Genomic DNA, 12,526 nt, shown 5'->3' with positions numbered 1-12,526 from the left:
AATTAATAGTTAGAACTTAATTAACCGGTGGAGTTTGTGTCAACATCCTCCCATGGCAAGAACCTGGTGGGGTAGAGTCATTTCCAATTACAGTGCTTATTAATTGACTTGAGTAAAATAAGATGTGCCTTTACTATGTGTTGTAGCTTTTGGCCCACATGAACATTGTTATAACTGTCTCTAAGGATACCTCAATACTCTATAATTAAAAAATGATGTTATAATTATAAATGTGAATTTGGAATTAAAAAGGCTCTCATGAGAGGATAAAAGAATGCTAAAATTAAAATTAGAAACAACTATATATCGGGGTCAGTGATATAACTTGGTACAGAATGGAGAAAGATATTTGTACCATTTTTAATATACAATGACACATGATTGGGCCTGTTACCCATCACAATAAGTATATAATGACTTGTTATCATCTAATATAAAACGTGCAGTCGTAAAGTAGAAGATAAGAATACAAAAAGGTAGAGTCATTGCCATTGCTGAACTTCAATGAGCACACAGAAAATTAATGCCTTTAACTTTTTCAGGCTTAGCTTCTTCATGTTCTTTTTAAAGAGTCAATCTTAGCAGTTATTGGCATCCTTCATCCACCATATTTTTTTTCTCTAGTGTTCTTGTGTTAAATCCAGCATAGGTTTGGACCTCTCTACCTCCATTCTCTATGTCACTTTTTATTCGTAGCCACTAACTAGTCTTGGAGTAAACGATTTTGCTAGGTACCATTTACTTGCATATTAGTATTATTTACAATGTTCCTTGCATAGTATTATTTACTCCGTGAAAATTTGCCTTTTAAGTTATACATGTTTCTAGAATACAAAATAATGTCATAAAGAAATATTAGAGATAGCCAAGAATCATGTCTCTGTTAAAACTAAACAAACAAAATGTATTAAGGAAAAAAAGAGTGCATGCAATTTTGTTTAAATGGTATACTATTTTTATATTTTTAGATCAAATATCATATGAAGTGTTTACTTATTTAATTTTTTGTCCTATTTGTGACTTCTCTGTAGGCATCATGATCTTCAGGACACTCCTATTCCTCCTGGCCTATATGGTGACAAATTCAGTAGCTGTCATGAACAAGCAGACATACATAATACACATGGACAAGACCAAGATCAAAGCCACAGTTCATTCCCAAGACAAGACAAAACCTTGGTTCAAATCAGTCATTGATTTCATCTCTGAAGCTTCATCATCATCAGAAGAAGAAGAGGCCCCTCAGCTTCTTTATGTTTATGAAACCAGCATGTTTGGTTTTGCTGCTCAACTTTCAAATAAACAGCTTGAGTACTTGAACCAAATAGATGGTTTCCTTTCAGCCATACCAGATGAACTATTAACCCTTCACACAACATACAGCCCCCATTTTCTTGGCCTACAGAATGGAAAAGGACTTTGGAGTGCTTCTAACTTGGCCTCAGATGTGATCATCGGAGTCCTTGATACAGGAATATGGCCTGAACACATCAGTTTCCAAGACACAGGTTTGTCCAAAGTACCCTCTCGTTGGAAAGGTGCCTGTGAAGTAGGCACCAACTTCTCTTCCTCATGTTGTAACAAGAAGCTTGTTGGTGCAAGAGTTTTTCTCCAAGGGTATGAAAAATCTGCTGGTAGAATCAATGAAACATTGGACTATCGTTCCGCGAGAGATGCGCAAGGACATGGAACACACACAGCCTCAACTGCAGCTGGTAACATGGTGAGCAATGCAAGCTTTTTTGGCCTGGCAGGCGGTTCAGCCAGTGGAATGAGGTACACCTCAAGAATAGCTGCTTACAAAGTATGCTGGCGATTAGGCTGTGCTAACTCTGACATATTGGCTGCTATCGATCAAGCTGTTGCTGATGGTGTTGATGTGTTGTCACTCTCATTAGGTGGCATTGCAAAACCTTATTACAATGACAGCATCGCCATAGCCTCGTTCGGAGCAACGCAAAAAGGAGTTTTTGTTTCTTGCTCAGCAGGCAATTCAGGCCCCTCTAGTTCAACTGCTGGAAATGTTGCTCCATGGATCATGACTGTTGCTGCTAGCTACACAGACAGAAGCTTTCCAACACAAGTGAAGCTTGGGAATGGAAAGGTTTTCAAAGGGTCATCATTATACAAGGGCAAGAAAACAAGCCAATTGCCTCTAGTTTATAGAAACTCCTCAAGAGCACAAAGGACAGCACAGTATTGCACCAAAGGTTCACTTGATCCAAAGCTTGTGAAAGGAAAAATAGTGGCCTGCGAACGAGGAATAAATAGTAGAACTGGAAAGGGAGAGGAAGTGAAGATGGCAGGTGGGGCAGGAATGATACTACTCAACTCAGAAAACCAAGGAGAAGAGCTTTTTGCTGACCCTCATGTTTTCCCAGCCACATCCTTAGGTTCCTCAGCAAGTAAAACAATCAGAAGCTATATTTTTCACTCAGCAAAAGCACCAACAGCTTCAATTTCCTTCCTGGGGACAACATATGGAGACACTGCACCAGTTATGGCAGCATTTTCTTCTAGAGGACCAAGTTCTGTGGGCCCTGATGTGATCAAGCCAGATGTAACTGCACCTGGTGTGAACATCTTGGCTGCTTGGCCTCCCACAACTAGTCCAAGCATGCTCAAGAGTGACAAAAGAAGTGTACTATTTAACAGTCTCAGGTACCTCAATGTCTTGTCCTCATGTTAGTGGCATAGCTGCACTCATTAAATCTGTGCACAAGGATTGGTCACCTGCGGCTATCAAATCTGCTCTCATGACTACTGCTTCCACATCAAACAACAAAGGTGCTCCGATTTCCGACAACGGTTCAAATAATTCGGCATTTGCTGACCCTTTTGCATTTGGTTCAGGCCATGTTAACCCTGAAAGAGCTTCTGATCCAGGGTTGGTCTATGATATCACCACCAAAGATTACTTAAACTACTTGTGCAGTTTGAAATACACATCCTCTCAGATTGCTATACTGTCAAAAGGTAATTTTAAATGTGCCAAAAAATCAGCTCTTCATGCTGGTGGCTTGAACTACCCTTCATTTGCTGTGCTATTTGACACAAGTACTAGAAATGCTAGTGTGACATACAAGAGGGTAGTCACAAATGTAGGGAACCCCTCAAGTTCTTATGCAGTGAAAGTGGAAGAACCAAAGGGAGTATCTGTCATTGTTGAACCAAGGAATATTAGTTTCAGAAAAATTGGTGACAAATTGAGTTATAAAGTTTCTTTTGTTTCATATGGAAGAACAGCAGTTGCTGGCAGTTCATCATTTGGGTCACTTACTTGGGTATCAGGTAAATATCATGTTAGAAGTCCTATAGCAGTAACATGGCAATAACAGGAAAGGTCTTTGTAACGGTAGTAGCATTTGAGACTTGAGAGAAGCATAAAACTATTTTTTAAGCTCTTAACTAGCAGGGGAACTTTATTTGATGAATGATGATCCATCACACTATTGTTGTAACCTTGTAACCATCTTTAAACTTCATTGAATAAAAGAACGCACTTTGTTGTGCAATTATTACTCATAGTCATAATTAAACAATATCATATAAAACTTGTTTTGCCTAATAAAAAAGATTCTTTATGAGATAAAAATAGGAAGAAAAGGTACTTCATAAAAAAAAGGAAAAAATATTGCCGAATTAAAAACAGTGGTTATCAAATTAGTAAGTATTATATAAGTTTTTTTTTTTTTACAAATAAGTATTATATAAGTTATATAATATGATTATTTTGTTTTTGGTTTCCGAAAAATGACAGAATTTTGTTTTTTTCTCTAATAAAAAAAATTGTTGGTCTCTAATAACTTTGTAAAATATGTATAAAAAACATTCAAATAAGACATTGAAAAATATAAGAAATTACCTTTTTAAAAAAATAAAACAAAAATCATGAGACTAGTGTTTCTTTCTTCTATTTATCCCTCCATTGAAATTAAATAACACAAATAAGAGAAAGTTTACAAATAACAATGATGTATTGAGAATATTAATGACAATGTCGAAAGTTCCCCTTAAATTTTTTTTTATGATTGATTAGAATTTATTAGAAATCATTCATTTTCATAGGTTTTATTTCTCATTTAATATTAAATGGGAAATAAAACCTATCAAAAATGGTAATTTCCAATCAATTTTAACAAATTATAAAAAGTCTTTGAGTGAAAGTATTAAAAAGAATACTATTAGCATTTCTCATTAATATTTATAGAAAGAGTATTTGCTTAAAGTATTTATTAAGGTAATAGTATTATTTGACATTTAAAGAAATATAATAATTGAAAGCACACATTATTCTATTAAGTATATTAAGAGGATCTCTAATTGGTAAAATTTAAATAACTTACTTTTGAGTTCTTTATTTTATGTTAATTGATTTCTACAATGTCACGTCATAATTAAACAACTAATATATAGTTTGCTTTAATGATATAATTTTAAGAAACTCTTAAATTATTTCCTTAAATGATCCTAAAATGGTAAGAAAATATTTTTTTACTCATAAGTAATTGTTACTTATATAAACAACTAAAACTTAATTTTAATTAACTTAATATTATATATAGATCATCTTTAATGATAAAAAAAGTTAAGTAACAGTGTCTAAAAGTAATCAACTCATTAAACAACCAACTTTAAAAATGTTGTTTTATATGTTTATAATTCTATTATATTAAATATCAAAAGAATTAAATACTAATAGAACAGTTACATTAAATACTAATTGATAATATATCGTAAACACACATAAATTATAAAAAAAAATGTTATTATAATTATAATGATTATATTTTTATTTAGATCATACATAATTTTTACTAAAGATAATCCTAACTTTAAACTCGAGAGTTCTGGTTAAGATGAATAAAATTATTTACGATGATTCATTATAAAATGAATATTTGTGATAAATAATTATAAAATTGTGATAATAAATAAAAAATTTCATAATCATAAAAATATTTCCATAAAATCTTACCATATTATAGAAAATGAAAATCAATTTAAGGTTTAAAGATTTAATTGATTAATTTTATCAGAGTTGTTATAATCATCTTAATTACTATAATTAAATATAATAATATATTTTTATGAATTAAAAATTAAAAAATAAACTCAAAAATTTTACACATAAAAACAATGAATATGGTGATTTGCCATAACATCTATCTATTTGATAAAACCTTCTTTTATAATTGATAATTGATTGATTGTATAATAAGATACATTTTAGTCTCAACTAATTAACCTGCCGTGTCCAGTCCTAAACTTGGAATAAAACACGTCTAAGAAGAATCCAATTGAATTTTTTGCCTTGTTGCTTGATAATGGTAAACAAAATTCCATAATTATAAAAATCTTTCCATAAAATTTTACCATATTATAGAAAATGAAAATCAATTTAAGGTTTAACGATTTAATTGATTAATTTTATCAGAATATATGGTTGTTATAATCATCTTAATTACTACACTTAAATATAATAATTGTAACATCTCTAATTGACGATTTCTTATAATTCTTTTTTAGACCTCAACGACAATGATTAAGTTTCACCTGTTTTTAAAATTTTCACCGACATATTTTTTGAAAAAAAATTTAGAAGATTGTTCATCTTATAGTTGTTAAGTCAAACATGTTCAATTATTTAAGTTCTTAAGTGATGTGTTACAAAAAATAAATACATTTATTGGTTGGTATAAGTCGTATCAAAAATTAATTTATTAAGTCACAACTTTACATTCTATGAATCTTTCTCTTTCTAATGTAATTTGTCAAAGTATTACAATAATAATATTTTTATGAATTAAAAATTAAAAAATAAAATCAATAAATTTAGACAGAAAAATAATAAATATGATGATGTCCCATAACATCTATCTATTTAATAAAACCTTCTTTTATAATTGATAATTGATTAATTGTATAATAAGATAATTTTAGTCTCCACTAATTAACCTGTAACCTGTAGTCCAGTCCTAAACTTGCATTGTAATGCATCTCATGCGCTGCAACGCAAATTGCAATGCATCTTCACCTTTTTCGTTGAACCTTCCAAATCATAAACCTTTTCCCTCTCTCACCTCTCACAAAAATCTTCTCTTTCACATAAGTTCCTTCTTTCCGTGTATTGGTATTACCATCATCAATCTCAAAAGTTTTCCATCAAATTTTCACGCGATTAGTTTCAATTCAGCACAATTTTTTTTTCTCTATCTATGTTTCATTCTGCCGTGTGCAATCAATATCCTTTGTGTTAATTCCATCTGGGGTGTGACCCTTTTGCATGAAAGATCAAACCTTGAAGTTCAACTGATAAATAATTCAATTCAATTCTGAGTTGTTATTGTTGTTGTTTTGATCAATGGACAATTATGGTTCTTTACAACATCCATATGGGTATCCAAACCCTCCTCATGATCTATATGCACAACCACCATATCCATATCCATATCCACCAAACCCTCCTTATACTAACAACTTTAACTACTCATACCCCCCACCTCCTCCACCACCACACTCCTCATCTCCTTATTCTAGCCACATAGACTATTCCTCATACCCTCCTCCTCCATCTACCTCATCACATGGCTCCTTTGACTATCCTATGCCTCAACCACCCCACACTTATCTTTACCCTAGTGATAGTTATGACCTTCCTCACTCTTCTTCTGCTTACCCTACTTTGGATGATCGCATGAACAATGTTAGCTTGACACATTCCCCTTGACCTTCCTCCCAAGTGCACCTCCCTTGACATATTCCCCTCCAATTCTATATCCTGATAGGAGAGATGAGTTTTATAGTTATTCTAGCAACTCCTCCTCAAGTTTGGACCAGGAGGATCCTTCTAGAGTTTCAGATAATTCTGATGACTCAGTGCATAGTCAGAGTTTGCAGATTGTGCCGGCTCAGCTCAAAGGGTCTCTGAGAGTTATGCTCCTCCATGGGAATTTAGATATTTGGGTTCATGGAGCCACAAACCTTCCTAACATGGACATGTTCCACAAGACGTTGGAAGACATGTTCGGTAGGTTGCCCGGTAATGTTGTGAGCAACAAAATTGAAGAAACGATGAGCCGGAAGATTACTAGCGATCCTTACGTGACGATTTCTGTGTCGAATGCTGTAATTGGTAGGACTTTTGTGATTAGCAATAGTGAGAATCCTGTGTGGTAGCAACATTTCTATAATGTTCCTGTTGCACATCATGCAGCTGAAGTTCATTTTGTTGTCAAGGACAGTGATGTGGTGGGTTCACAGCTCATTGGCGTTGTGGCAATTCCTGTGGAACAAATATACTCGGGGAAGAAGCTACATGGGACCTACCCTATCCTGAACAGCAATGGTAAGCCTTGTAAGCCAGGTGCTGTTTTGACAGTATCCATTCAGTATATTCCAATGGAGAAACTTACCATGTATCATCAAGGAGTTGACTACATTGGGCACATGTATTTTTCCGTTGAGTAAAGGTGGAACGGTTACTCTATATCAAGATGCTCATGTTCCAAATGGTTGCCTCCCTAATGTTGTGCTTGAAAATGGTATGTATTGTGCTCATGGACAGTGTTGGCTTCATATCTTTGACGCCATAAATGGAGCTCAGGGATTCTGAGGTCTAAATCATCAGAGGAGGGAGTAAGAGTGCTTCTCCTTGTTTGGGACGACCCTACATCAAGAAACATTCTAGGTTACAAAGTGGTTAGTAAATCAATTTTTTTTTTATATTTTATTTTACCTATTAGTATTACTGCATTTCTGTTTTGGGAAGGATTAGTTGTGTGTTTGGTAATTTATTCTTTTTTGGGAAGGATTAGGAATGTGTTGGATTAACTTGAATGTCAATTTGAGCTCTACCCATGGATATCCAAACACACTGTAGGGCTTGAGTGGCAATTGTCTGCACGTGGACATTTTTGCTGTGTGTTGTTATCATAACTATGTCATTCTATTTCTTTTGAAGGATGGTGTGATGGCAACTCGTGATGAGGAAACTAGACGATTTTTCAAGCACTCTTCTATGCAGGTGCTGCTTTGTCCTCGCATTGCTGGAAAACGAAATAGCTGGGTCAAACAACAGGTTTGGTTTGACAATGATTCTACTCATTGAAATATTTTTATTTATTGCCTCTCTTGATTCATTGCATTATAAGAATTTAAAAGATGTTCTCCTTTTCCCAGTTCGGTATACTTTATGATGCACATATTACTACTGATAGGGTGATCCCATTTGGTAGTTTGCCTTCTTTTTTTCTCTCATAAATGTCAGAATTTATGACAAGGTTCAGTTTTAGTAGCTTTTATTATATTTACATGATTACATTGAATCTCTAAATATGTTTTTGCATAGTTCTACAATTTCAGCTCTGGAACAATATATACACATCATCAGAAAACTGTAATTGTGGATGCTGATGCTGGAAATAACAAAAGAAAAATAGTAGCATTTGTTGGCGGACTTGATTTGTGTGATGGGAGATATGATACTCCCCACCTTCCTATGTTTAGGACACTTCAGACACTGCATAAGGATGACTATCACAACCCTACTTTCACGGTAATATATATTACTGTTTGGTTGCATGATCACTATTCAATCATTTGATAAGAAATGAATGAACAAAAGTTAGTGTGTGTAGAATAAAGCCACAAACAACAAAGGTATATAACTTCAATTTTTAGTAGTTCTAGAAGAAACCAAATTACAACAAAGAAATATTTCTGTATTCTTGTACAGGGAAGATTAAAGAGATTATTTTGAAATGCATGCCTTGATCAGTTCAACACACTTTGAACAGTAAAACTAGCATTGCCAGTGATATGTATAACCTATTATGTAAGGTGTTGGTGGCTTGGTGCTACCTAGCTGGCATTTGAATGTGTAAATTTATTTCATATTTGTTGCACAACTAGAATTCTCCTGCTAATTTAGGACAGAGATAATATCCTATTTAGCTTTAGAATGTTGCAACTTAAGTACAATGGAATTATGTAGCTAGGAACCAATAAGTTTCAATTTTAAAACAAAGTTCAAAGCAAGAAGAACAATTTATTCTGATGATGACAGGGTAATACCGGTGGTTGTCCACGGGAGCCATGGCATGACTTGCATTCTAAAATTGATGGTCCAGCAGCTTACGATATTTTGAAAAACTTTGAGGAGCGCTGGTTAAGAGCCGCAAAACCAAAAGGGATTCAAAAGTTGAGGAGTTCATACGATGATGCATTGCTTAAGCTCGACAGAATCCGAGGTACTATTAGTGCATCTAATGCTCCTAGCGTCGGTGATGATAATCCTGAGTCATGGCATGTTCAGGTATTTATTCAATTAGTACTGAATAGATATTTAGAATTTCTAGAAGCAATTTATTTTCTCATTTACAATAGTTAAAGGTAACCATTAAATATACATGCTTTGGGATACAGATATTCCGTTCAATTGATTCAAATTCTGTCAAGGGGTTTCCAAAGGAGCCAAAAAATGCATCTAGCATGGTGAGTGAAAGATTTTTATGTTTCTAAGTTTTCGTACACATGCTAGATTTCAATTCATCATACTTGAACCATCTTAGGTGTGATGATGGGATATTTAAACATTAATGTGTTTTTGCAGAATCTTGTATGTGGGAAGAATGTGCTGATTGACATGAGCATACATACAGCATATGTAAAGGCCATTCGTGTTGCACAACATTACATTTATATAGAGAATCAATATTTCATTGGGTCTTCATATAATTGGAGTCAGCATAAAGACCTTGGTATGGAACTCCTCTTTCTGAACACATGTTGCTTTTTGCTTCAAGAATTCCTTCTTTTAGTGTGCTGAAGATTTTGTAGAACATAAATAGATTATCCCAATATCCCGGTATATCAGCTTTTGTATGGATAAAGCATCCAATGCTAAAATATCTCCTTTCAATGTTAAAATTGCATGTTTTTGCAGGTGCTAATAATTTAATTCCTATGGAAATTGCACTGAAGATTGCTGCAAAGATAAGGGCAAACGAGAGATTTGCAGTGTACATTGTCATTCCAATGTGGCGCCAGAGGGTGTTCCAACTGGTGCTGCCACTCAAAGAATTCTATTTTGGCAGGTATGCTACAACTCACAAGATAAAGGCCAACTTTCTTTCATATTATGCTACTTGAATTCCTGCTAATAAATTGAGATTTTGAATGCCCAGTTGACCTGTTGATTTGTCTACTCATCAGAATATAAGAAATTACTTAAACTTGTGTGAAGCTGGAACAACTTATGAGTGGGTTATAGTTATCTGAATTCTGGCCCCAGAATATACACTAAAAGTATCGTGTCTTCCTCACTTCTCTGACCATTTTAGTCAAAGATGTAATATTGTTTCCAAAAAAATGCAAGTATAATTTTCTATTTTATAGTTTCATACTTCTTACTATGAATTTTATCTTAAAAAAATTCAGCATAAAACAATGCAAATGATGTATGAGACAATTTACAAGGCTTTGGTTGAAGTTGGCCTCGAAGCAGCATTCTCTCCACAAGACTATTTGATCTTTTTCTGTCTTGGCAATAGGGAGGCCATAGATATGTATGAGAATATCACTGTGTCTGGAACTCCTCCGCCAGCAAATAGTCCACAGATATGAATTCTATTCTCTCCATTCCCTTTTCAGTTTCATTTTTCTGCTTGCATAGTGCCATGAAACAGTGTGTTCTTACAAAGTTATAGATATCTGGAACCCATGAATAAAAAAAGAGTTGCTTCCAAATTGCTTGTTATAAACTGTTGTTTTGTTGTGTAAACGGCGAAAAGCAGTTTATATTCTCTATCCAAATGTCTTAATTTTCTTCTTAATTTGTGAAATGTGTGTTTTACAAGTAAAACAAATATTCTAGCAGTCATTATAAGCATCTTAATCGTCTGTTTTGTGGCATGCAATCTCCCTTTATGAATGCAATTGTAAACTTGTGTGCTGGTGCTCTTTATCCAGGCATTTAGTAGAACCAATCCACGTTTCATGATTTATGTTCGTTCAAAAGGCATGATAGTTGATGATGAATATGTCATATTGGGGTCTGCAAACATCAACCAGCGCTCTATCGAAGGAACAAGAGACACCGAGATTGCAATGGGTGCCTACCAACCTCATCATACCTGGGCAAGAAGGCAGTATTATCCTCGTGGGCAGGTAAGCATATTTTAAGTTAGTAGTACTCATGGCTTCTCACGTTTACTTTAAGCCTTTATGACAACAGTTGATTCAAAAATGAATAGTTGAAGTTTAGATAAATTACATGTATAACAAATTAAAATTCCACACTCTGGCTTCTAAAATGCATGTTTCACCTTTAGAGGAGTTAAATCCAAGCAACCAGCCAACCTAGCCTTTATGATCATCAGGCCACAAAACCACCAACTTTGGCTTTATTTTGGTTTCTCTAGTTCTCTCATTCCCTCGAATACCAATACCAATATTCATTTGTCAATGTAACTTTGAAGGAACTAAAGTCTAAAATTTCTTAATTTAATTAGCTTCTGGTTTACTAATATGTTTTTGGTATAGTGAAAGAATATGGGTTGTGAATAGCTACAATAGTGTTTTGCACTGTTATTTTTACATTTTAGTAATATTAATGCATTTCCTTTCCTATACCATGCGGTACTATTCAAGAGTGCTTCTTACAACCACAGAGCCTTGAATGCATGTGTTGGGTTACAAGTGTGAGGTGAAGTCTCACATCGGATAGAAGTGGAAAGGTTGAACACCATATAAGTGAGCAGAAGACCCATAGGTGTACCCCTCGAATCTCCCCAACATTAGAAGGGTTAGAATAATGGGTGAGCTGAACTGGTGTCGAAGTCGATCAAAAGGATAAGGTAAGATCCCTTCCAGGCCATGAAGAGTTCCCGGATGTGGGAGGAAAGATAGTAGGATCATTCATTGCCATTCAGGAGAATCTAACCATTTGATTGTTTCTTTTACATTCACATTGCTGGCCATTAGGATAGGAATAGGATGAATGAATGTAAATTACAAACAATTTTGAAAGGCAATATATATAGTTGAAGAAACACTAAGTCCTGTGTACATTAATAAAAGCTTTTTCATTCTTTTTTCCTTTCTTGTATACATACAAAACCAGTTGCTACTCTGTCAAAAGAAAAAAAAATACAATTGCTACACATTATCACTCACTCCTGGTCTATCAGGCTACATTACGACCGGGAACACCATGTTATGCAAAGTTGTAATTTAAAGAGCTACTAAGTTTGGTATGAAATCAAATCATGATCTGGATTGTGTTCCATTTTCTGATTTCAGCACTTATATGTGGATCTGTTATTTTATTTATCTCTTAACACTTTTTTTTTTCTCTCTGAACAGATGTTTTTACATTATTTAATTCATTTACCTTTTTCTTGATCAATTGCATAATTTCGCAAAACTATAATATGAATTCCACTTAGTTTCTAATAACTAACATCAATGTTTCTGTTTGAAAGGGATAAAGTGAGAGACTTGATTAGAGACACTCAAATGAAAG

At 34.1% G+C, this 12,526-nt stretch overlaps 2 pseudogenes; both read left to right on the top strand.

Annotated features, from left to right (window-relative positions):
- Positions 1-538: 538 nt before the first annotated feature.
- Positions 539-3,521, top strand: LOC114405817 (annotated as a pseudogene).
- A 2,494-nt stretch (positions 3,522-6,015) lies between these two features.
- On the top strand, positions 6,016-11,973 carry LOC114405815 (annotated as a pseudogene).
- Positions 11,974-12,526: the final 553 nt, after the last annotated feature.

Source organism: Glycine soja, chromosome 3 (genome assembly GCF_004193775.1).
Source record: "Glycine soja cultivar W05 chromosome 3, ASM419377v2, whole genome shotgun sequence".
Taxonomy (NCBI): domain Eukaryota; kingdom Viridiplantae; phylum Streptophyta; class Magnoliopsida; order Fabales; family Fabaceae; genus Glycine; species Glycine soja.
Note: the sequence above shows the minus strand (reverse complement) of the source record. Positions and strands in the feature narration are given on the sequence as shown.